Here is a 21,600-nt window from a genome sequence, read left to right as displayed (position 1 = left end):
AAGCAGTTGTCTTTGGTGTATGGCAGTGTCTGTTAAGCAGTTGTCTTTGGTGTATGGCAGTGTCTGTTAAGAAGTTGTCTTTATTGTATGGCAATGCATGTTAAGCAGTTGTCTTTAGTGTATGGCATTGTCTGTTAAGCAGTTGTCTTTAGTGTATGGCAGTGTCTGTTAAGCAGTTGTCTTTGGTGTATGGCATTGCCTGTTAAGCAGTTGTCTTTGGTGTATGGCATTGTCTGTTAAGCAGTTGTCCTTGGTGTATGGCATTGTCTGTCAAGCAGTTGTCTTTGGTGCATGGCATTGTCTGTTAAGCAGTTGTCTTTGGTGTATGGCATTGCCTGTTAAGCAGTTGTCTTTGGTGTATGGCATTGTCTGTTAAGCAGTTGTCTTTGATGTATGGCATTGCCTGTTAAGCAGTTGTCTTTGGTGTATGGCATTGTCTGTTAAGCAGTTGTCTTTGGTGTATGGCATTGTCTGTTAAGCAGTTGTCTTTGGTGTATGGCATTGCCTGTTAAGCAGTTGTCTTTGGTGTATGGCATTGTCTGTTAAGCAGTTGTCTTTAGTGTATGGCATTGTCTGTTAAGCTGTTGTCTTTGGTGTATGGCATTGTCTGTTAAGCAGTTGTCTTTGGTGTATGGCATTGTCTGTTAAGCAGTTGTCTTTGGTGTATGGCATTGTCTGTTAAGCAGTTGTCTTTGGTGTATGGCATTGTCTGTTAAGCAGTTGTCTTTGGTGTATGGAATTGTCTGTTAAGCAGTTGTCTTTGGTGTATGGCATTGTCTGTTAAGCAGTTGTCTTTGGTGTATGGCATTGCCTGTTAAGCAGTTGTCTTTGGTGTATGGCATTGTCTGTTAAGCAGTTGTCTTTGGTGTATGGCATTGTCTGTTAAGCAGTTGTCTTTGGTGTATGGCATTGTCTGTTAAGCAGTTGTCTTTGGTGCATGGCATTGTCTGTTAAGCAGATGTCTTTGGTGTATGGCATTGCCTGTTAAGCAGTTGTCTTTGGTGTATGGCATTGTCTGTTAAGCAGTTGTCTTTGGTGTATGGCATTGCCTGTTAAGCAGTTGTCTTTGGTGTATGGCATTGTCTGTTAAGCAGCTGTCTTTGGTGTATGGCATTGTCTGTTAAGCAGTTGTCTTTGGTGTATGGCATTGCCTGTTAAGCAGTTGTCTTTGGTGTATGGCATTGTCTGTTAAGCAGTTGTCTTTGGTGTATGGCATTGTCTGTTAAGCAGTTGTCTTTGGTGTATGGCATTGTCTGTTAAGCAGTTGTCTTTGGTGTATGGCATTGACTGTTAAGCAGTTGTCTTTGGTGTATGGCATTGTCTGTTAAGCAGTTGTCTTTGGTGTATGGCATTGTCTGTTAAGCAGTTGTCTTTGGTGTATGGCATTGTCTGTTAAGCAGTTGTCTTTGGTGTATGGCATTGTCTGTTAAGCAGTTGTCTTTGGTGTATGGCATTGCCTGTTAAGCAGTTGTCTTTGGTGTATGGCATTGCCTGTTAAGCAGTTGTCTTTGGTGTATGGCATTGCCTGTTAAGCAGTTGTCTTTGGTGTATGGCATTGTCTGTTAAGCAGTTGTCTTTGGTGTATGGCATTGTCTGTTAAGCAGTTGTCTTTGGTGTATGGCATTGTCTGTTAAGCAGTTGTCTTTGGTGTATGGCATTGCCTGTTAAGCAGTTGTCTTTGGTGTATGGCATTGCCTGTTATGCATTTGTCTTTGGTGCATGGTGTTGTCTGTTAAGCAGTAGTCTTTGGTGTATAGCATTGCCTGTTAAGCAGTTGTCTTTGGTAAATGGCTTTTTTTGTTAAGCAGTTGTGTTTGTTGTATCGCATTGCCTGTTAAGCAGTTGTCTTTGGGTATGGCATTGCCTCTTAATCAGTTGTCTTTGGTGTATGGCATTGCCTGTTAAGCAGTTGTCTTTGGTGTAAGGCGTTGTCTGTTAAGCAGTTGTCTTTGGTGTATGGCATTGCCTGTTAATCAGGAGTCTTTGGTGTCAGGTAGTGTCTGTTAAGCAGTTGTCTTTGGTGTATGGCATTGCCTGTTAAGCAGTTGTCTTTGGGTATGGCATTGCCTCTTAATCAGTTGTCTTTGGTGTATGGCATTGCCTGTTAAGCAGTTGTCTTTGGTGTAAGGCGTTGTCTGTTAAGCAGTTGTCTTTGGTGTATGGCATTGTCTGTTAAGCAGTTGTCTTTGGTGTATGGCATTGCCTGTTAAGCAGTTGTCTTTGGTGTATGACATTGCCTGTTAAGCAGTTGTCTTTGGTGTATGGCATTGTCTGTTAAGCAGTTGTCTTTGGTGTATGGCATTGTCTGTTAAGCAGTTGTCTTTGGTGTATGGCGTTGCCTGTTAATCAGGAGTCTTTGGTGTCAGGTAGTGTCTGTTAAGCAGTTGTCTTTGGTGTATGGCTTTGTCTGTTAAGCAGTTGTCTTTGGTGTATGGCAGTGCCTTTTAAGCAGTTGTCTTTGGTGTATGACATTGCCTGTTAAGCAGTTGTCTTTGGTGCATGGCATTGCCTGTTAAGCAGTTGTCTTTGGTGTATGGCATTGCCTGTTAAGCAGTTGTCTTTGGTGTATGACATTGCCTGTTAAGCAGTTGTCTTTAGTGTATGGCATTGCCTGTTAAGCAGTTGTCTTTGGTGTATGGCATTGTCTGTTAAGCAGTTCTCTTTGGTGTAAGGCGTTGTATGTTAAGCAGTTGTCTTTGGTGTATGGCATTGTCTGTTAAGCAGTTTTCTTTGGTGTATGGCATTGTCTGTTAAGCAGTTGTCTTTGGTGTATGGCAGTGTCTGTTAAGCAGTTGTCTTTGGTGTATGGCATTGTCTGTTAAGCAGTTGTCTTTAGTTCATGGCGTTGTCTGTTAAGCAGTTGTCTTTGGTGTATGGCAGTGTCTGTTAAGCATTCGTCTTTGGTGTATGGCATTGTCTGTTAAGCAGTTGTCTTTGGTGTATGGCATTGTCTGTTAAGCAGTTGTCTTTGGTGTATGGCATTGTCTGTTAAGCAGTTTTCTTTGGTGTATGGCATTGCCTGTTAAGCATTTGTCTTTGGTGTATGGCATTGTCTGTTAAGCAGTTGTCTTTGGTGTATGGCATTGCCTGTTAAGCATTTGTCTTTGGTGTATGGCATTGTCTGTTAAGCAGTTGTCTTTGGTGTATGGCATTGTCTGTTAAGCAGTTGTCTTTGGTGTATGGCATTGTCTGTTAAGCAGTTGTCTGTGGTGTATGGCATTGTCTGTTAAGCAGTTGTCTTTAGTGTATGGCATTGCCTGTTAAGCAGTTGTTTTTGGTGTATGGCATTGTCTGTTAAGCAGTTGGCTTTAGCGTATGGCAATGCCTGTTAAGCAGTTGTCTTTAGTGTATGGCATTGTCTGTTATGCAGTTGTCTTTGGTGCATGGCATTGTCTGTTAAGCAGTTGTCTTTAGTGTATGGCAGTGTCTGTTAAGCAGTTGTCTTTGGTGTATGGCATTGTCTGTTAAGCAGTTCTCCTTGGTGTATGGTATTGTCTGTTATGCCGTTGTCTTTGGTGCATGGCATTGTCTTTTAAGCAGTTGTCTTTGGTGTATGGCATTGCCTGTTAAGCAGTTGTCTTTGGTGTATGGCATTGCCTGTTAAGCAGTTGTCTCTGGTAAATGTTCTTTTTTGTTAAGCAGTTGGCAGTTGTCTTTGGTGTATCGCATTGCCTGTTAAGCAGTTGTCTTTGGTGTACGGCATTGCCTCTTAATCAGTTGTCTTTGGTGTATCGCATTGCCTGTTAAGCAGTTGTCTTTGGTGTAATGCGTTGTCTGTTAAGCAGTTGTCTTTGGTGTATGGCATTGTCTGTTAAGCAGTTGTCTTTGGTGTATGGCATTGTCTGTTAAGCAGTTGTCTTTGGTGTATGGCATTGTCTGTTAAGCAGTTGTCTTTAGTGTATGTCATTGCCTGTTAAGCAGTTGTCTTTGGTGTAATGCGTTGTCTGTTAAGCAGTTGTCTTTGGTGTATGGCATTGTCTGTTAAGCAGTTGTCTTTGGTGTATGGCATTGTCTGTTAAGCAGTTGTCTTTGGTGTATGGCATTGCCTGATAAGCAGTTGTCTTTAGTGTATGTCATTGCCTGTTAAGCAGTTGTCTTTGGTGTATCCCATTGTCTGTTAAGCAGTTGTCTTTGGTGTATGGCATTGCCTGTTAAGCAGTTGTCCTTGGTGTATGGCATTGTCTGTTATGCAGTTGTCTTTGGTACATGGCAATGTATGTTAAGCAGTTGTCTTTATTGTATGGCATTGCATGTTAGGCAGTTGTCTTTAGTGTATGGCATTGTCTGTTATGAAGTTGTCTTTGGTGTATGGCGTTGTCTGTTAAGCAGTTGTCTTTGGTGTATGGCATTGCCTGTTAAGCAGTTGTCTTTGGTGTATGGCATTGCCTGTTAAGCAGTTGTCTTTGGTGTATGGCATTGTCTGTTAAGCAGTTGTCTTTGGTGTATGGCATTGTCTGTTGAGCAGTTGTCTTTGGTATATGGCATTACCTGTTAAGCAGTTGTCTTTGGTGTATGGCAGTGTCTGTTAAGCTGTTGTCTTTGGTGTATGGCATTGCCTGTTAAGCAGTTGTCTTTGGTGTATGGCATTGTCTGTTAAGCAGTTGTCTTTGGTGTATGGCATTGTCTGTTAAGCAGTTGTCCTTGGTGTATGGCATTGTCTGTTATGCAGTTGTCTTTGCTGCATGGCATTGTCTGTTAAGCAGTTGTCTTTGGTGTAATGCGTTGTCTGTTAAGCAGTTGTCTTTAGTGTATGGCAATGCCTGTTAAGCAGTTGTCTTTAGTGTATGGCATTGTCTGTTATGCAGTTGTCTTTGGTGCATGGCATTGTCTGTTAAGCAGTTGTCCTTAGTGTATGGCAGTGTCTGTTAAGCAGTTGTCTTTGGTGTATGGCAGTGTCTGTTAAGCAGTTGTCTTTGGTGTATGGCGTTGTCTGTTAAGCAGTTGTCTTTGGTGTATGGCATTGTCTGTTAAACAGTTGTCCTTGGTGTATGGCATTGCCTGTTATGCAGTTGTCTTTGGTGCATGGCATTGTCTGTTAAGCAGTTGTCTTGGGTGTATAGCATTGCCTGTTAAGCAGTTGTCTTTGGTGTATGGCATTGTCTGTTAAGCAGTTGTCTTTAGTGTATGGCATTGCCTGTTAAGCAGTTGTCTTTGGTGTATGGCATTGTCTGTTAAGCAGTTCTCCTTGGTGTATGGCATTGTCTGTTAAGCAGTTGTCTTTGGTGTATGACATTGTCTGTTATGCAGTTGTCTTTGGTGTATGGCATTGTCTGTTAAGCAGTTGTCTTTGGTGTATGGCATTGTCTGTTAAGCAGTTGTCTTTGGTGTATGGCATTGCCTCTTAAACAGTTGTCTTTGCTGTATGACATTGTCTGTTAAGCAGTTGTCTTTGGTGTATGGCATTGTCTGTTAAGCAGTTGTCTTTGGTGTATGGCATTGTCAGTTAAGCAGTTGTGTTTGGTGTATGGCATTGTCTGTTGAGCAGTTGTCTTTGGTGTATGGCATTGCCTCTTAAGCAGTTGTCTTTGCTGTATGACATTGTCTGTTAAGCAGTTGTCTTTGGTGTATGGCATTGTCTGTTAAGCAGTTGTCTTTGGTGTATGGCATTGTCAGTTAAGCAGTTGTGTTTGGTGTATGGCATTGTCTGTTGAGCAGTTGTCTTTGGTGTATGGCCTTACCTGTTAAGCAGTTATCTTTGGTGTATGGCATTGTCTGTTAAGCAGTTGTCTTTGTTGTATGGCATTGCCTGTTAAGCAGTTGTCTTTATTGTATGGCATTGCCTGTTAAGCAGCAGTCTTTGGTGTCTGGTAGTGTCTGTTAAGCAGTTGTCTTTGGTGTATGGCGTTGTCTGTTAAGCAGTTGTCTTTGGTTATGGCATTGTCTGTTAAGCAGTTGTCTTTGGTGTATGGCATTGCCTGTTAAGCAGTTGTCTTTGGTGTATGGCAGTGTCTGTTAAGCAGTTGTCTTTGGTGTATGGCAGTGTCTATTAGGCAGTTGTCTTTGGTGTATGGCATTGTCTGTTATGCAGTTGTCTTTAGTGTATGGCATTGCCTGTTAAGCAGTTGTCTTTGGTGTATGGCATTGCCTGTTAAGCAGTTGTCTTTGGTGTAGTGCGTTGTCTGTTAAGCAGTTGTCTGTGGTGTATGGCATTGTCTGTTAAGCAGTTGTCTTTGGTGTATGGCGTTGCCAGTTAAGCAGTTGTCTTTGGTGTATGGCGTTGTCTGTTAAGCAGTTGTCTTTGGTGTATGGCGTTGTCTGTTAAGCAGTTGTCTTTGGTGTATGGCATTTTCTGTTAAGCAGTTGTCTTTGGTGTATGGCATTGTCTGTTAAGCAGTTGTCTTTGGTGTATGGCATTTTCTGTTAAGCAGTTGTCTTTGTTGTATGGCATTGCCTGTTAAGCAGTTGTCTTTGGTGTATGGCATTTTCTGTTAAGCAGTTGTCTTTGGTGTATGGCATTGTCTGTTAAGCAGTTGTCTTTGGTGTATGGCATTGTCTGTTAAGTAGTTGTCTTTGGTGTATGGCATTGCCTGTTAAGCAGTTGTCTTTAGTTTATGGCATTGTCTGTTAATCAGTTGTCTTTGGTGTATGGCATTGCCTGTTAAGCAGTTGTCTTTGGTGTATGGCGTTGCCTGTTCAGCACTTGTCTTTGGTGTATGACATTGCCTGTTAAGCAGTTGTCTTTGGTGTATGGCGTTGCCTGTTCAGCAGTTGTCTTTGGTGTATGGCATTGTCTGTTAAGAAGTTGTCTTTGGTGTATGGCATTGTCTGTTAAGCAGTTGTCTTTGGTGTATGGCATTGTCTGTTAAGCAGTTGTCTTTGGTGTATGGCATTGCCTGTTAAGCAGTTGTCTTTGCTGTATGGCATTGTCTGTTAAGCAGTTGTCTTTGGTGTATGGCATTGCCTGTTAAGCAGTTGTCTTTGGTGTATGGCACTGTCTGTTAAGCAGTTGTCTTTGGTGTATGGCATTGTCTGTTAAGCAGTTGTCTTTGGTGTATTGCATTGCCTGTTAAGCAGTTGTCTTTGGTGTATGGCATTGCCTGTTAAGCAGTTGTCTTCGGTGTATGGCACTGTCTGTTAAGCAGTTGTCTTTGTTGTATGGCATTGTCTGTTAAGCAGTTGTCTTTGGTGTATGGCATTGTCTGTTAAGCAGTTGTCTTTGTTGTATGGCATTGCCTGTTAAGCAGTTGTCTTTATTGTATGGCATTGCCTGTTAAGCAGCAGTCTTTGGTGTCTGGTAGTGTCTGTTAAGCAGTTGTCTTTGGTGTATGGCGTTGTCTGTTAAGCAGTAATCTTTGGTGTATGGCATTGTCTGTTAAGCAGTTGTCTTTGGTGTATGGCATTGCCTGTTAAGCAGTTGTCTTTGGTGTATGGCAGTGTCTGTTAAGCAGTTGTCTTTGGTGTATGGCAGTGTCTATTAGGCAGTTGTCTTTGGTGTATGGCATTGTCTGTTATGCAGTTGTCTTTAGTGTATGGCATTGCCTGTTAAGCAGTTGTCTTTGGTGTATGGCATTGCCTGTTAAGCAGTTGTCTTTGGTGTAGTGCGTTGTCTGTTAAGCAGTTGTCTGTGGTGTATGGCATTGTCTGTTAAGCAGTTGTCTTTGGTGTATGGCGTTGCCAGTTAAGCAGTTGTCTTTGGTGTATGGCGTTGTCTGTTAAGCAGTTGTCTTTGGTGTATGGCGTTGTCTGTTAAGCAGTTGTCTTTGGTGTATGGCATTTTCTGTTAAGCAGTTGTCTTTGGTGTATGGCATTGTCTGTTAAGCAGTTGTCTTTGGTGTATGGCATTTTCTGTTAAGCAGTTGTCTTTGTTGTATGGCATTGCCTGTTAAGCAGTTGTCTTTGGTGTATGGCATTTTCTGTTATGCAGTTGTCTTTGGTGTATGGCATTGTCTGTTAAGCAGTTGTCTTTGGTGTATGGCATTGTCTGTTAAGCAGTTGTCTTTGGTGTATGGCATTGCCTGTTAAGCAGTTGTCTTTAGTTTATGGCATTGTCTGTTAATCAGTTGTCTTTGGTGTATGGCATTGCCTGTTAAGCAGTTGTCTTTGGTGTATGGCGTTGCCTGTTCAGCAGTTGTCTTTGGTGTATGACATTGCCTGTTAAGCAGTTGTCTTTGGTGTATGGCGTTGCCTGTTCAGCAGTTGTCTTTGGTGTATGGCATTGTCTGTTAAGCAGTTGTCTTTGGTGTATGGCATTGTCTGTTAAGCAGTTGTCTTTGGTGTATGGCATTGTCTATTAAGCAGTTGTCTTTGGTGTATGGCATTGCCTGTTAAGCAGTTGTCGTTGCTGTATGGCATTGTCTGTTAAGCAGTTGTCTTTGGTGTATGGCATTGCCTGTTAAGCAGTTGTCTTTGGTGTATGGCACTGTCTGTTAAGCAGTTGTCTTTGGTGTATGGCATTGTCTGTTAAGCAGTTGTCTTTGGTGTATTGCATTGCCTGTTAAGCAGTTGTCTTTGGTGTATGGCATTGCCTGTTAAGCAGTTGTCTTCGGTGTATGGCACTGTCTGTTAAGCAGTTGTCTTTGTTGTATGGCATTGTCTGTTAAGCAGTTGTCTTTGGTGTATTTCAGTGTCTAATAAGCAGTTGACTTTGGTGTATGGCATTGTCTGTTAAGCAGTTGTCTTTGGTGTATGGCATTGCCTTTTAAGCAGTTGTTTTTGGTGTTTGGCAGTGTCTATTACGCAGTTGTCTTTGGTGTATGGCATTGTCTGTTATGCAGTTGTCATTGGTGTATGGCATTGTCTGTTAAGCAGTTGTCTTTGGTGTATGGCATTGTCTGTTAAGCAGTTGTCTTTGGTGTATGGCACTGTCTGTTAAGCAGTTGTCTTTGGTGTATGGCATTGTCTGTTAAGCAGTTGTCTTTGGTGTATTGCATTGCCTGTTAAGCAGTTGTCTTTGGTGTATGGCATTGCCTGTTAAGCAGTTGTCTTCGGTGTATGGCACTGTCTGTTAAGCAGTTGTCTTTGTTGTATGGCATTGTCTGTTAAGCAGTTGTCTTTGGTGTATTTCAGTGTCTAATAAGCAGTTGACTTTGGTGTATGGCATTGTCTGTTAAGCAGTTGTCTTTGGTGTATGGCATTGTCTGTTAAGCAGTTGTCTTTGGTGTATAGCATTGTCTGTTAAGCAGTTGTCTTTGTTGTGTGGCATTGCCTGTTAAGCAGTTGTCTTTGGTGCATGGCATTGCCTGTTAAGCAGTTGTCTTTGGTGTATGGCAGTGTCTGTTAAGCAGTTGTCTTTGGTGTATGGAATTGCCTGTTAAGCAGTTGTCTAAGGTGTATGGCATTGTCTGTTAAGCAGTTGTCTTTGGTGTATGGCATTGTCTGTTAAGCAGTTGTATTTGGTGTATGGCATTGCCTGTTAAGCAGTTGTCTTTGGTGTATGGCATTGCCTGTTAAGCAGTTGTCTTTGGTGTATGGCATTGTCTTTTAAGCAGTTGTATTTGGTGTATGGCATTGTCTGTTAAGCAGTTGTCCTTGGTGTATGGCATTGTCTGTTAAGCAGTTGTCTTTGGTGTATGGCATTGTCTTTTAAGCAGTTGTATTTGGTGTATGGCATTGTCTGTTAAGCAGTTGTCCTTGGTGTATGGCATTGTCTGTTATGCAGTTGTCTTTGGTGCATGGCATTGTCTGTTAAGCCGTTGTCTTTGGTGTATGGCATTGTCTTTTAAGCAGTTGTATTTGGTGTATGGCATTGTCTGTTAAGCAGTTGTCCTTGGTGTATGGCATTGTCTGTTATGCAGTTGTCTTTGGTGCATGGCATTGTCTGTTAAGCAGTTGTCTTTGGTGTATGGCATTGTCTGTTAAGCAGTTGTCTTTGGTGTATGGCATTGTCTTTTACGCAGTTGTCTTTGGTGTATGGCATTGTCTGTTAAGCAGTTGTCCTTGGTGTATGGCATTGTCTGTTAAGCAGTTGTCCTTGGTGTATGGCATTGCCTGTTAAGCAGTTGTCTTTGGTGTATGGCATTGTCTGTTAAGCAGTTGTCTTTGGTGTATGGCATTGTCTTTTACGCAGTTGTCTTTGGTGTATGGCATTGTCTGTTAAGCAGTTGTCCTTGGTGTATGGCATTGTCTGTTATGCAGTTGTCTTTGGTGCATGGCATTGTCTGTTAAGCAGTTGTCTTTGGTGTATGGCATTGCCTGCTAAGCAGTTGTCTTTGGTGTGTGGCATTACCTGTTAAGCAGTTGTCTTTGGTGTATGGTATTGTCTGTTAAGCAGTTGTCTTTAGTGTATGGCATTGCCTGTTAAGCAGTTGTCTTTGGTGTATGGCATTGTCTGTTAAGCAGTTGTCTTTGGTGCATGGCATTGTCTGTTAAGCAGTTGTCTTTGATGTATGGCATTGCCTGTTAAGCAGTTGTCTTTGGTGTATAGCATTGCCTGTTAAGCAGTTGTCTTTGGTGTATGGCGTTATCTGTTAAGCAGTTGTCTCTGGTGTATGGCATTGGCTGTTAAGCAGTTGTCTTTGGTGTATGGCATTGCCTGTAAAGCAGTTGTCTTTGGTGTATGGCATTGCCTGTTAAGCAGTTTTCATTGGTGTATGGCATTGCCTGTTAAGCAGTTGTCTTTGCTGTATGGCATTGTCCATTAAGCAGCTGTCTTTGGTGTATGGCATTGTCTGTTAAGCAGTTGTCTGTGGTGTATGGCATTGTCTGTTAAGCAGTTGTCTTTGGTGTATGGCACTGCCTGTTAAGCAGTTGTCTTTGATGTATGGCATTGTCTGTTAAGCAGTTGTCTTTGGTGTATGGCATTGTCTGTTATGCAGTTGTCTTTGGTGTATGGCATTGCCTGTTAAGCAGTTGTCTTTAGTGTATGTCATTGCCTGTTAAGCAGTTGTCTTTGGTGTATGGCAGTGTCTGTTAAGCAGTTGTCTTTTGTGTATAGCATTGTCTGTTAAGCAGTTGTCTTTGGTAAATGGCAGTGTCTGTTAAGCTGTTGTCCTTGGTGTATGGCATTGCCTGTTAAGCAGTTGTCTTTGGTGTATGGCATTGTCTGTTAAGCAGTTGTCTTTGGTGCATGGCATTGTCTGTTAAGCAGTTGTCTTTGGTGTATGGCATTGTCTGTTAAGCAGTTGTCTTTGGTGCATGGCATTGTCTGTTAAGCAGTTGTCTTTGGTGTATGGCATTGTCTGTTAAGCAGTTGTCTTTGGTGTATGGCATTGTCTGTTAAGCAGTTGTCCTTGGTGTATGGCATTGTCTGTTATGCAGTTGTCTTTGGTGCATGGCATTGTCTGTTAAGCAGTTGTCTTTAGTGTATGGCAATGCCTGTTAAGCAGTTGTCTTTAGTGTATGGCATTGTCTGTTATGCAGTTGTCTTTGGTGTACTGCGTTGTCTGTTAAGCAGTTGTCTTTGGTGCATGGCATTGCCTGTTAAGCAGTTGTCTTTGGTGTACTGCGTTGTCTGTTAAGCAGTTGTCTTTGGTGCAGGGCATTGTCTGTTAAGCAGTTGTCTTTAGCGTATGGCAGTGTCTGTTAAGCAGTTGTCTTTGGTGTATGGCAGTGTCTGTTAAGCAGTTGTCTTTGGTGTATGGCATTGTCTCTTAAGCAGTTGTCTTTGGTGTATGGCATTGTCTGTTAAGCAGTTGTCTTTAGTGTATGGCATTGTCTGTTAAGCAGTTGTCTTTGGTGTATGGCATTGTCTGTTAAGCAGTTGTCCTTGGTGTATGGCATTGTCTGTTATGCAGTTGCCTTTAGTGTATGGCATTGCCTGTTAAGCAGTTGTCTTTGGTGTATGGCATTGTCTGTTAAGCAGTTATCCTTGGTGTATGGCATTGTCTGTTAAGCAGTTGTCTTTGGTGTATGGCATTGTCTGTTAAGCAGTTGTCTTTGGTGTATGGCATTGTCTGTTAAGCAGTTGTCCGTGGTGTATGGCATTGTCTGTTATGCAGTTGTCTTTGGTGCATGGCATTGTCTGTTAAGCAGTTGTCTTTAGTGTATGGCAGGGTCTGTTAAGCAGTTGTCTTTAGTGTATGGCATTGTCTGTTATGCAGTTGTCTTTGGTGTATGGCATTGTCTGTTAAGCAGTTGTCTTTAGTGTATGGCAGTGTCTGTTAAGCAGTTGTCTTTGGTGTATGGCATTGCCTGTTAAGCAGTTGTCTTTGGTGTATGGCATTGTCTGTTAAGCAGTTCTCCTTGGTGTATGGCATTGTCTGTTATGCCGTTGTCTTTGGTGCATGGCATTGTCTTTTAAGCAGTTGTCTTTGGTGTATGGCATTGCCTGTTAAGCAGTTGTCTTTGGTGTATGGCATTGCCTGTTAAGCAGTTGTCTCTGGTAAATGTTCTTTTTTGTTAAGCAGTTGTCTTTGGTGTGTGGCATTGCCTGTTAAGCAGTTGTCTTTGGTGTATGGCATTGCCTCTTAATCAGTTGTCTTTGGTGTATGGCATTGCCTGTTAAGCAGTTGTCTTTGGTGTAATGCGTTGTCTGTTAAGCAGTTGTCTTTGGTGTATGGCCTTGTCTGTTAAGCAGTTGTCTTTGGTGCATGGCATTGTCTGTTAAGCAGTTGTCTTTGGTGTATGGCATTGTCTGTTAAGCAGTTGTCTTTGGTGTATGGCATTGTCTGTTAAGCAGTTGTCTTTGGTGTATGGCATTGTCTGTTAAGCAGTTGTCTTTAGTGTATGTCATTGCCTGTTAAGCAGTTGTCTTTGGTGTAATGCGTTGTCTGTTAAGCAGTTGTCTTTGGTTTATGGCATTGTCTGTTAAGCAGTTGTCTTTGGTGTATGGCATTGTCTGTTAAGCAGTTGTCTTTAGTATATGTCATTGCCTGTTAAGCAGTTGTCTTTGGTGTAATGCGTTGTCTGTTAAGCAGTTGTCTTTGGTGTATGGCATTGTCTGTTAAGCAGTTGTCTTTGGTGTATGGCGTTGTCTGTTAAGCAGTTGTCTTTGGTGTATGGCATTGTCTGTTAAGCAGTTGTCTTTGGTGTATGGCATTGCCTGTTAAGCAGTTGTCTTTAGTGTATGTCATTGCCTGTTAAGCAGTTGTCTTTGGTGTATGGCATTGTCTGTTAAGCAGTTGTCTTTGGTGTATGGCATTGTCTGTTAAGCAGTTGTCTTTGGTGTATGGCATTGTCTTTTAAGCAGTTGTCTTTGGTGTATGGCAGTGTCTGTTAAGCAGTTGTCTTTGGTGTATGGCAGTGTCTGTTAAGCAGTTGTCTTTGGTGTATGGCATTGCCTGTTAAGCAGTTGTCTTTGGTGTATGGCATTGTCTGTTAACCAGTTGTCTTTGGTGTATGGCATTGTCTGTTAAGCAGTTGTACTTGGTGTATGGCATTGTCTGTTATGCAGTAGTCTTTATTGTATGGCAATGCTTGTTAAGCAGTTGTCTTTAGTGTATGGCATTGTCTGTTATGCAGTTGTCTTTGGTGTATGGCATTGTCTGTTAAGCAGTTGTCCTTGGTGTATGGCAATGTATGTTAAGCAGTTGTCTTTATTGTATGGCAATGCATGTTAAGCAGTTGTCTTTAGTGTATGGCATTGTCTGTTATGCAGTTGTCTTTGGTGTATGGCATTGTCTGTTAAGCAGTTGTCTTTAGTGTATGGCAGTGTCTGTTAAGCAGTTGTCTTTGGTGTATGGCATTGTCTGTTAAGCAGTTGTCCTTGGTGTATGGCATTGTCTGTTAAGCAGTTGTCTTTGGTGCATGGCATTGTCTGTTAAGCAGTTGTCTTTGGTGTATGGCATTGCCTGTTAAGCAGTTGTCTTTGGTGTATGGCATTGTCTGTTAAGCAGTTGTCTTTGGTGTATGGCATTGCCTGTTAAGCAGTTGTCTTTGGTGTATGGCATTGTCTGTTAAGCAGTTGTCTTTGGTGTATGGCATTGTCTGTTAAGCAGTTCTCTTTGGTGTAAGGCGTTGTCTGTTAAGCAGTTGTCTTTGGTGTATGGCATTGTCTGTTAAGCAGTTTTGTTTGGTGTATGGCATTGTCTGTTAAGCAGTTGTCTTTGGTGCATGGCATTGCCTGTTAAGCAGTTGTCTTTGGTGTATGGCATTGTCTGTTAAGCAGTTGTCTTTGGTGTATGGCATTGCCTGTTAAGCAGTTGTCTTTGGTGTATGGCATTGTCTGTTAAGCAGTTGTCTTTGGTGTATGGCATTGCCTGTTAAGCAGTTGTCTTTGGTGTATGGCATTGTCTGTTAAGCAGTTGTCTTTGGTGTATGGCATTGTCTGTTAAGCAGTTGTCTTTGGTGTATGGCATTGTCTGTTAAGCAGTTGTCTTTGGTGTATGGCATTGCCTGTTAAGCAGTTGTCTTTGGTGTATGGCATTGTCTGTTAAGCAGTTGTCTTTGGTGTATGGCATTGTCTGTTAAGCAGTTGTCTTTGGTGTATGGCATTGTCTGTTAAGCAGTTGTCTTTGGTGTATGGCATTGCCTGTTAAGCAGTTGTCTTTGGTGTATGGCATTGTCTGTTAAGCAGTTGTCTTTGGTGTATGGCATTGTCTGTTAATCAGTTGTCTTTGGTGTATGGCATTGTCTGTTAAGCAGTTGTCTTTGGTGCATGGCATTGTCTGTTAAGCAGATGTCTTTGGTGTATGGCATTGTCTGTTAAGCAGATGTCTTTGGTGTATGGCATTGCCTGTTAAGCAGTTGTCTTTGGTGTATGGCATTGTCTGTTAAGCAGTTGTCTTTGGTGTATGGCATTGTCTGTTAAGCAGTTGTCTTTGGTGTAGGACATTGTCTGTTAAGCAGTTGTCTTTGGTGTATGAAATTGTCTGTTAAGCAGTTGTCTTTGGTGTATGGCATTGTCTGTTAAGCAGTTGTCTTTGGTGTATGGCATTGCCTGTTAAGCAGTTGTCTTTGGTGTATGGCATTGTCTGTTAAGCAGTTGTCTTTGGTGTATGGCATTGCCTGTTATGCATTTGTCTTTGGTGTATGGTGTTGTCTGTTAAGCAGTAGTCTTTTGTGTATGGCATTGCCTATTAAGCAGTTGTCTTTGGTAAATGGCTTTTTTTGTTAAGCAGTTGTGTTTGTTGTATCCCATTGCCTGTTAAGCAGTTGTCTTTGGGGTATGGCATTGCCTCTTAATCAGTTGTCTTTGGTGTATGGCATTGCCTGTTAAGCAGTTGTCTTTGGTGTAAGGTGTTGTCTGTTAAGCAGTTGTCTTTGGTGTATGGCATTGCCTGTTAAGCAGGAGTCTTTGGTGTCAGGTAGTGTCTGTTAAGCAGTTGTCTTTGGTGTATGGCATTGTCTGTTAAGCAGTTGTCTTTGGTGTATGGCATTGCCTGTTAAGCAGTTGTCTTTGGTGTATGACATTGCCTGTTAAGCAGTTGTCTTTGGTGCATGGCATTGCCTGTTAAGCAGCTGTCTTTGGTGTATGGCATTGCCTGTTAAGCAGTTGTCTTTAGTGTATGGCATTGCCTGTTAAGCAGTTGTCTTTGGTGTATGGCATTGTCTGTTAAGCAGTTCTCTTTGGTGTAAGGCGTTGTCTGTTAAGCAGTTGTCTTTGGTGTATGGCATTGTCTGTTAAGCAGTTTTCTTTGGTGTATGGCAGTGTCTGTTAAGCAGTTGTCTTTGGTGTATGGCATTGTCTGTTAAGCAGTTGTCTTTGGTGTATGGCATTGTCTGTTAAGCAGTTGTCTTTGGTGTATCGCATTGTCTGTTAAGCAGTTGTCTTTGGTGTATGGCATTGTCTGTTAAGCAGTTGTCTTTGGTGTATGGCATTGTCTGTTAAGCAGTTGTCTTTGGTGTATGGCATTGTCTGTTAAGCAGTTGCCTTTGGTGTATGGCATTGTCTGTTAAGCAGTTGTCTTTGGTGTATGGCATTGTCTGTTAAGCAGTTGTCTGTGGTGTATGGCATTGTCTGTTAAGCAGTTGTCTTTGGTGTATGGCATTGCCTCTTAAGCAGTTGTCTTTGGTGTATGGCAGTGTCTGTTAAGCAGTTGTCTTTGGTGTATGGCATTGTCTGTTAAGCAGTTGTCTTTAGTGTATGGCATTGCCTGTTAAGCAGTTGTTTTTGGTGTATGGCATTGTCTGTTAAGCAGTTGTCTTTAGTGTATGGCAGTGTCTGTTAAGCAGCTGTCTTTGGTGTATGGCATTGTCTGTTAAGCAGCTGTCTTTGGTGTTTGGCAATGCCTGTTAAGCAGTTGTCTTTAGTGTATGGCATTGTCTGTTATGCAGTTGTCTTTGGTGCATGGCATTGTCTGTTAAGCAGTTGTCTTTAGTGTATGGCAGTGTCTGTTAAGCAGTTGTCTTTGGTGTATGGCATTGTCTGTTAAGCAGTTCTCCTTGGTGTATGGCATTGTCTGTTATGCCGTTGTCTTTGGTGCATGGCATTGCCTGTTAAGCAGTTGTCTTTGGTGTACGGCATTGTCTGTTAAGCAGTTGTCTTTGGTGTATGGCATTGCCTCTTAATCAGTTGTCTTTGGTGTATCGCATTGCCTGTTAAGCAGTTGTCTTTGGTGTACGGCATTGCCTGTTAAGCAGTTGTCTTTGGTGTATGGCATTGCCTCTTAATCAGTTGTCTTTGGTGTATCGCATTGCCTGTTAAGCAGTTGTTTTTGGTGTAATGCGTTGTCTGTTAAGAAGTTGTCTTTGGTGTATGGCAGTGTCTGTTAAGCAGTTGTCTTTGGTGTAATGTGTTGTCTGTTAAGCAGTTGTCTTTGGTGTATGGCATTGTCTGTTAAGCAGTTGTCTTTAGTGTATGTCATTGCCTGTTAAGCAGTTGTCTTTGGTGTAATGCGTTGTCTGTTAAGCAGTTGTCTTTGGTGTATGGCATTGTCTGTTAAGCAGTTGTCTTTGGTGTATGGCATTGCCTGTTAAGCAGTTGTCTTTAGTGTATGTCATTGCCTGTTAAGCAGTTGTCTTTGGTGTATGTCATTGCCTATTAAGCAGTTGTCTTTGGTGTATGGCATTGTCTGTTAAACAGTTGTCTTTAGTGTATGGCAGTGTCTGTTAAGCAGTTGTCTTTGGTGTATGGCAGTGTCTGTTAAGAAGTTGTCTTTGGTGTATGGCATTGTCTGTTAAGCAGTAGTCTTTGGTGTATGGCATTGCCTGTTGAGCAGTTGTCTTTGGTGTATGGCATTGCCTGTTAAGCAGTTGTCTTTGGTGTATGGCATTGTCTGTTAAGCAGTTGTCTTTGGTGTATGGCATTGTCTGTTAAGCAGTTGTCTTTGGTGTATGGCATTGTCTGTTAAGCAGTTGTCTGTGGTGTATGGCATTGTCTGTTAAGCAGTTGTCTTTGGTGTATGGCATTGCCTGTTAAGCAGTTGTCTTTGGTGTATGGCAGTGTCTGTTAAGCAGTTGTCTTTGGTGTATGGCATTGTCTGTTAAGCAGTTGTCTTTAGTGTATGGCATTGCCTGTTAAGCAGTTGTTTTTGGTGTATGGCATTGTCTGTTAAGCAGTTGTCTTTAGTGTATGGCAGTGTCTGTTAAGCAGTTGTCTTTGGTGTACGGCATTGTCTGTTAAGCAGTTGTCTTTGGTGTATGGCATTGCCTCTTAATCAGTTGTCTTTGGTGTATCGCATTGCCTGTTAAGCAGTTGTCTTTGGTGTACGGCATTGCCTGTTAAGCAGTTGTCTTTGGTGTATGGCATTGCCTCTTAATCAGTTGTCTTTGGTGTATCGCATTGCCTGTTAAGCAGTTGTCTTTGGTGTATGGCGTTGTCTGTTAAGCAGTTGTCTTTGGTGTATGGCAGTGTCTGTTAAGCAGTTGTCTTTGGTGTAATGTGTTGTCTGTTAAGCAGTTGTCTTTGGTGTATGGCATTGTCTGTTAAGCAGTTGTCTTTAGTGTATGTAATTGCCTGTTAAGCAGTTGTCTTTGGTGTAATGCATTGTCTGTTAAGCAGTTGTCTTTGGTGTATGGCATTGTCTGTTAAGCAGTTGTCTTTGGTGTATGGCATTGCCTGTTAAGCAGTTGTCTTTGGTGTATGTCATTGCCTATTAAGCAGTTGTCTTTGGTGTATGGCATTGTCTGTTAAACAGTTGTCTTTAGTGTATGGCATTGTCTGTTAAGCAGTTGTCTTTGGTGTATGGCAGTGTCTGTTAAGCAGTTGTCTTTGGTGTATGGCAGTGTCTGTTAAGAAGTTGTCTTTGGTGTATGGCATTGTCTGTTAAGCAGTAGTCTTTGGTGTATGGCATTGTCTGTTAAGCAGTTGTCTTTGGTGTATGGCATTGTCTGTTAAGCAGTTGTCTTTGGTGTATGGCATTGACTGTTAAGCAGTTGTCCTTGGTGTATGGCATTGTCTGTTATGCAGTTGTCTTTGGTACATGGCAATGTATGTTAAGCAGTTGTCTTTATTGTATGGCAATGCATGTTAAGCAGTTGTCTTTAGTGTATGGCATTGTCTGTTATGCAGTTGTCTTTGGTGTATGGCATTGTCTGTTAAGCAGTTGTCTTTAGTGTATGGCAGTGTCTGTTAAGCAGTTGTCTTTGGTGTATGGCATTGTCTGTTAAGCAGTTGTCTTTAGTGTATGGCGTTGTCTGTTAAGCAGTTGTCCTTGGTGTATGGCATTGTCTGTTAAGCAGTTGTCTTTGGTGCATGGCATTGTCTGTTAAGCAGTTGTCTTTGGTGTATGGCATTGCCTGTTAAGCAGTTGTCTTTGGTGTATGGCATTGTCTGTTAAGCAGTTGTCTTTGGTGTATCGCATTGCCTGTTAAGCAGTTGTCTTTGGTGTATGGCATTGTCTGTTAAGCAGTTGTCTTTGGTGTATGGCATTGTCTGTTAAGCAGTTGTCTTTGGTGTATGGCATTGTCTGTTAAGCAGTTGTCTTTGGTGTATGGCATTGCCTGTTAAGCAGTTGTCTTTGGTGTATGGCATTGTCTGTTAAGCAGTTGTCTTTGGTGTATGGCATTGTCTGTTAAGCAGTTGTCTTTAGTGTATGGCATCGCCTGTTAAGCAGTTGTCTTTGGTGTATGGCATTGCCTGTTAAGCAATTGTCTTTGGTGTATGGCATTGCCTGTTATGCATTTGTCTTTGGTGTATGGTGTTGTCTGTTAAGCAGTAGTCTTTGGTGTATGGCATTGCCTGTTAAGCAGTTGTCTTTGGTAAATGGCTTTTTTTGTTAAGCAGTTGTGTTTGTTGTATCGTATTGCCTGTTAAGCAGTTGTCTTTGGGGTATGGCATTGCCTCTTAATCAGTTGTCTTTGGTGTATGGCATTGCCTGTTAAGCAGTTGTCTTTGGTGTAAGGCGTTGTCTGTTAAGCAGTTGTCTTTGGTGTATGGCATTGCCTGTTAAGCAGTAGTCTTTGGTGTCAGGTAGTGTCTGTTAAGCAGTTGTCTTTGGTGTATGGCATTGCCTGTTGAGCAGTTGTCTTTGGTGTATGGCATTGCCTGTTAAGCAGTTGTCTTTGGTGTATGGCATTGTCTGTTAAGCAGTTGTCTTTGGTGTATGGCATTGTCTGTTAAGCAGTTGTCCTTGGTGTATGGCATTGTCTGTTATGCAGTTGTCTTTGGTACATGGCAATGTATGTTAAGCAGTTGTCTTTATTGTATGGCAATGCATGTTAAGCAGTTGTCTTTAGTGTATGGCATTGTCTGTTATGCAGTTGTCTTTGGTGTATGGCATTGTCTGTTAAGCAGTTGTCTTTAGTGTATGGCAGTGTCTGTTAAGCAGTTGTCTTTGGTGTATGGCATTGTCTGTTAAGCAGTTGTCTTTAGTGTATGGCATTGTCTGTTAAGCAGTTGTCCTTGGTGTATGGCATTGTCTGTTAAGCAGTTGTCCTTGGTGTATGGCATTGTCTGTTAAGCAGTTGTCTTTGGTGCATGGCATTGTCTGTTAAGCAGTTGTCTTTGGTGTATGGCATTGCCTGTTAAGCAGTTGTCTTTGGTGTATGGCATTGTCTGTTAAGCAGTTGTCTTTGGTGTATCGCATTGCCTGTTAAGCAGTTGTCTTTGGTGTATGGCATTGTCTGTTAAGCAGTTGTCTTTGGTGTATGGCATTGTCTGTTAAGCAGTTGTCTTTGGTGTATGGCATCGTCTGTTAAGCAGTTGTCTTTGGTGTATGGCATTGCCTGTTAAGCAATTGTCTTTGGTGTATGGCATTGTCTGTTAAGCAGTTGTCTTTGGTGTATGGCATTGTCTGTTAAGCAGTTGTCTTTAGTGTATGGCATTGCCTGTTAAGCAGTTGTCTTTGGTGTATGGCATTGCCTGTTAAGCAATTGTCTTTGGTGTATGGCATTGCCTGTTATGCATTTGTCTTTGGTGTATGGTGTTGTCTGTTAAGCAGTAGTCTTTGGTGTATGGCATTGCCTGTTAAGCAGTTGTCTTTGGTAAATGGCTTTTTTTGTTAAGCAGTTGTGTTTGTTGTATCGCATTGCCTGTTAAGCAGTTGTCTTTGGGGTATGGCATTGCCTCTTAATCAGTTGTCTTTGGTGTATGGCATTGCCTGTTAAGCAGTTGTCTTTGGTGTAAGGCGTTGTCTGTTAAGCAGTTGTCTTTGGTGTATGGCATTGCCTGTTAAGCAGTAGTCTTTGGTGTCAGGTAGTGTCTGTTAAGCAGTTGTCTTTGGTGTATGGCATTGCCTGTTAAGCAGTTGTCTTTGGTGTATGACATTGCCTGTTAAGCAGTTGTCTTTGGTGCATGGCATTGCCTGTTAAGCAGTTGTCTTTGGTGTATGGCATTGCCTGTTAAGCAGTTGTCTTTGGTGTATGGCATTGTCTGTTAAGCAGTTCTCTTTGGTGTAAGGCGTTGTCTGTTAAGCAGTTGTCTTTGGTGTATGGCATTGTCTGTTAAGCAGTTTTCTTTGGTGTATGGCATTGTCTGTTAAGCAGTTGTCTTTGGTGTATGTCATTGTCTGTTAAGCAGTTGTCTGTGGTGTATGGCATTGTCTGTTAAGCAGTTGTCTTTGGTGTATGGCATTGCCTGTTAAGCAATTGTCTTTGGTGTATGGCAGTGTCTGTTAAGCAGTTGTCTTTAGTGTATGGCATTGTCTGTTAAGCAGTTGTCTTTAGTGTATGGCATTGCCTGTTAAGCAGTTGTTTTTGGTGTATGGCATTGTCTGTTAAGCAGTTGTCTTTAGTGTATGGCATTGCCTGTTAAGCAGTTGTCTTTGGTGTATGGCATTGCCTGTTATTCAGTTGTCTTTGGTGTATGGCGTTGTCTGTTAAGCAGTTGTCTTTGGTGTATGGCATTGCCTGTTAAGCAGTTGTCTTTGGTAAATGGCTTTTTTTGTTAAGCAGTTGTCTTTGGTGTATGGCGTTGCCTGTTAAGCAGTTGTCTTTGGTGTATGGCATTGACTCTTAATCAGTTGTCTTTGGTGTATGGCATTGCCAGTTAAGCAGTTGTCTTTGGTGTATGGCATTGCCTGTTTAGAAGTTGTCTTTAGTGTACGGGATTGCCTGTTAAGCAGTTCTCTTTGGTGTATGACATTGCCTGTTTAGAAGTTGTCTTTAGTGTATGGTGTTGCCTGTTAAGCAGTTGTCTTTGGTGTATGGCATTGACTCTTAATCAGTTGTCTTTGGTGTATGGCATTGCCAGTTAAGCAGTTGTCTTTGGTGTATGGCATTGCCTGTTTAGAAGTTGTCTTTGGTGTATGGCATTGACTCTTAATCAGTTGTCTTTGGTGTATGGCATTGCCAGTTAAGCAGTTGTCTTTGGTGTATGGCATTGTCTGTTAAGCAGTTGTCTTTGGTGTATGGCATTGTCTGTTAAGCAGTTGTCTTTGGTGTATGGCATTGTCTGTTAAGCAG

Source organism: Phyllobates terribilis, unplaced genomic scaffold (genome assembly GCF_046119375.1).
Source record: "Phyllobates terribilis strain yellow unplaced genomic scaffold, ASM4611937v1 Scaffold_63__1_contigs__length_7903474, whole genome shotgun sequence".
Classification (NCBI taxonomy): Eukaryota; Metazoa; Chordata; class Amphibia; order Anura; family Dendrobatidae; genus Phyllobates; species Phyllobates terribilis.
Note: the sequence above shows the minus strand (reverse complement) of the source record.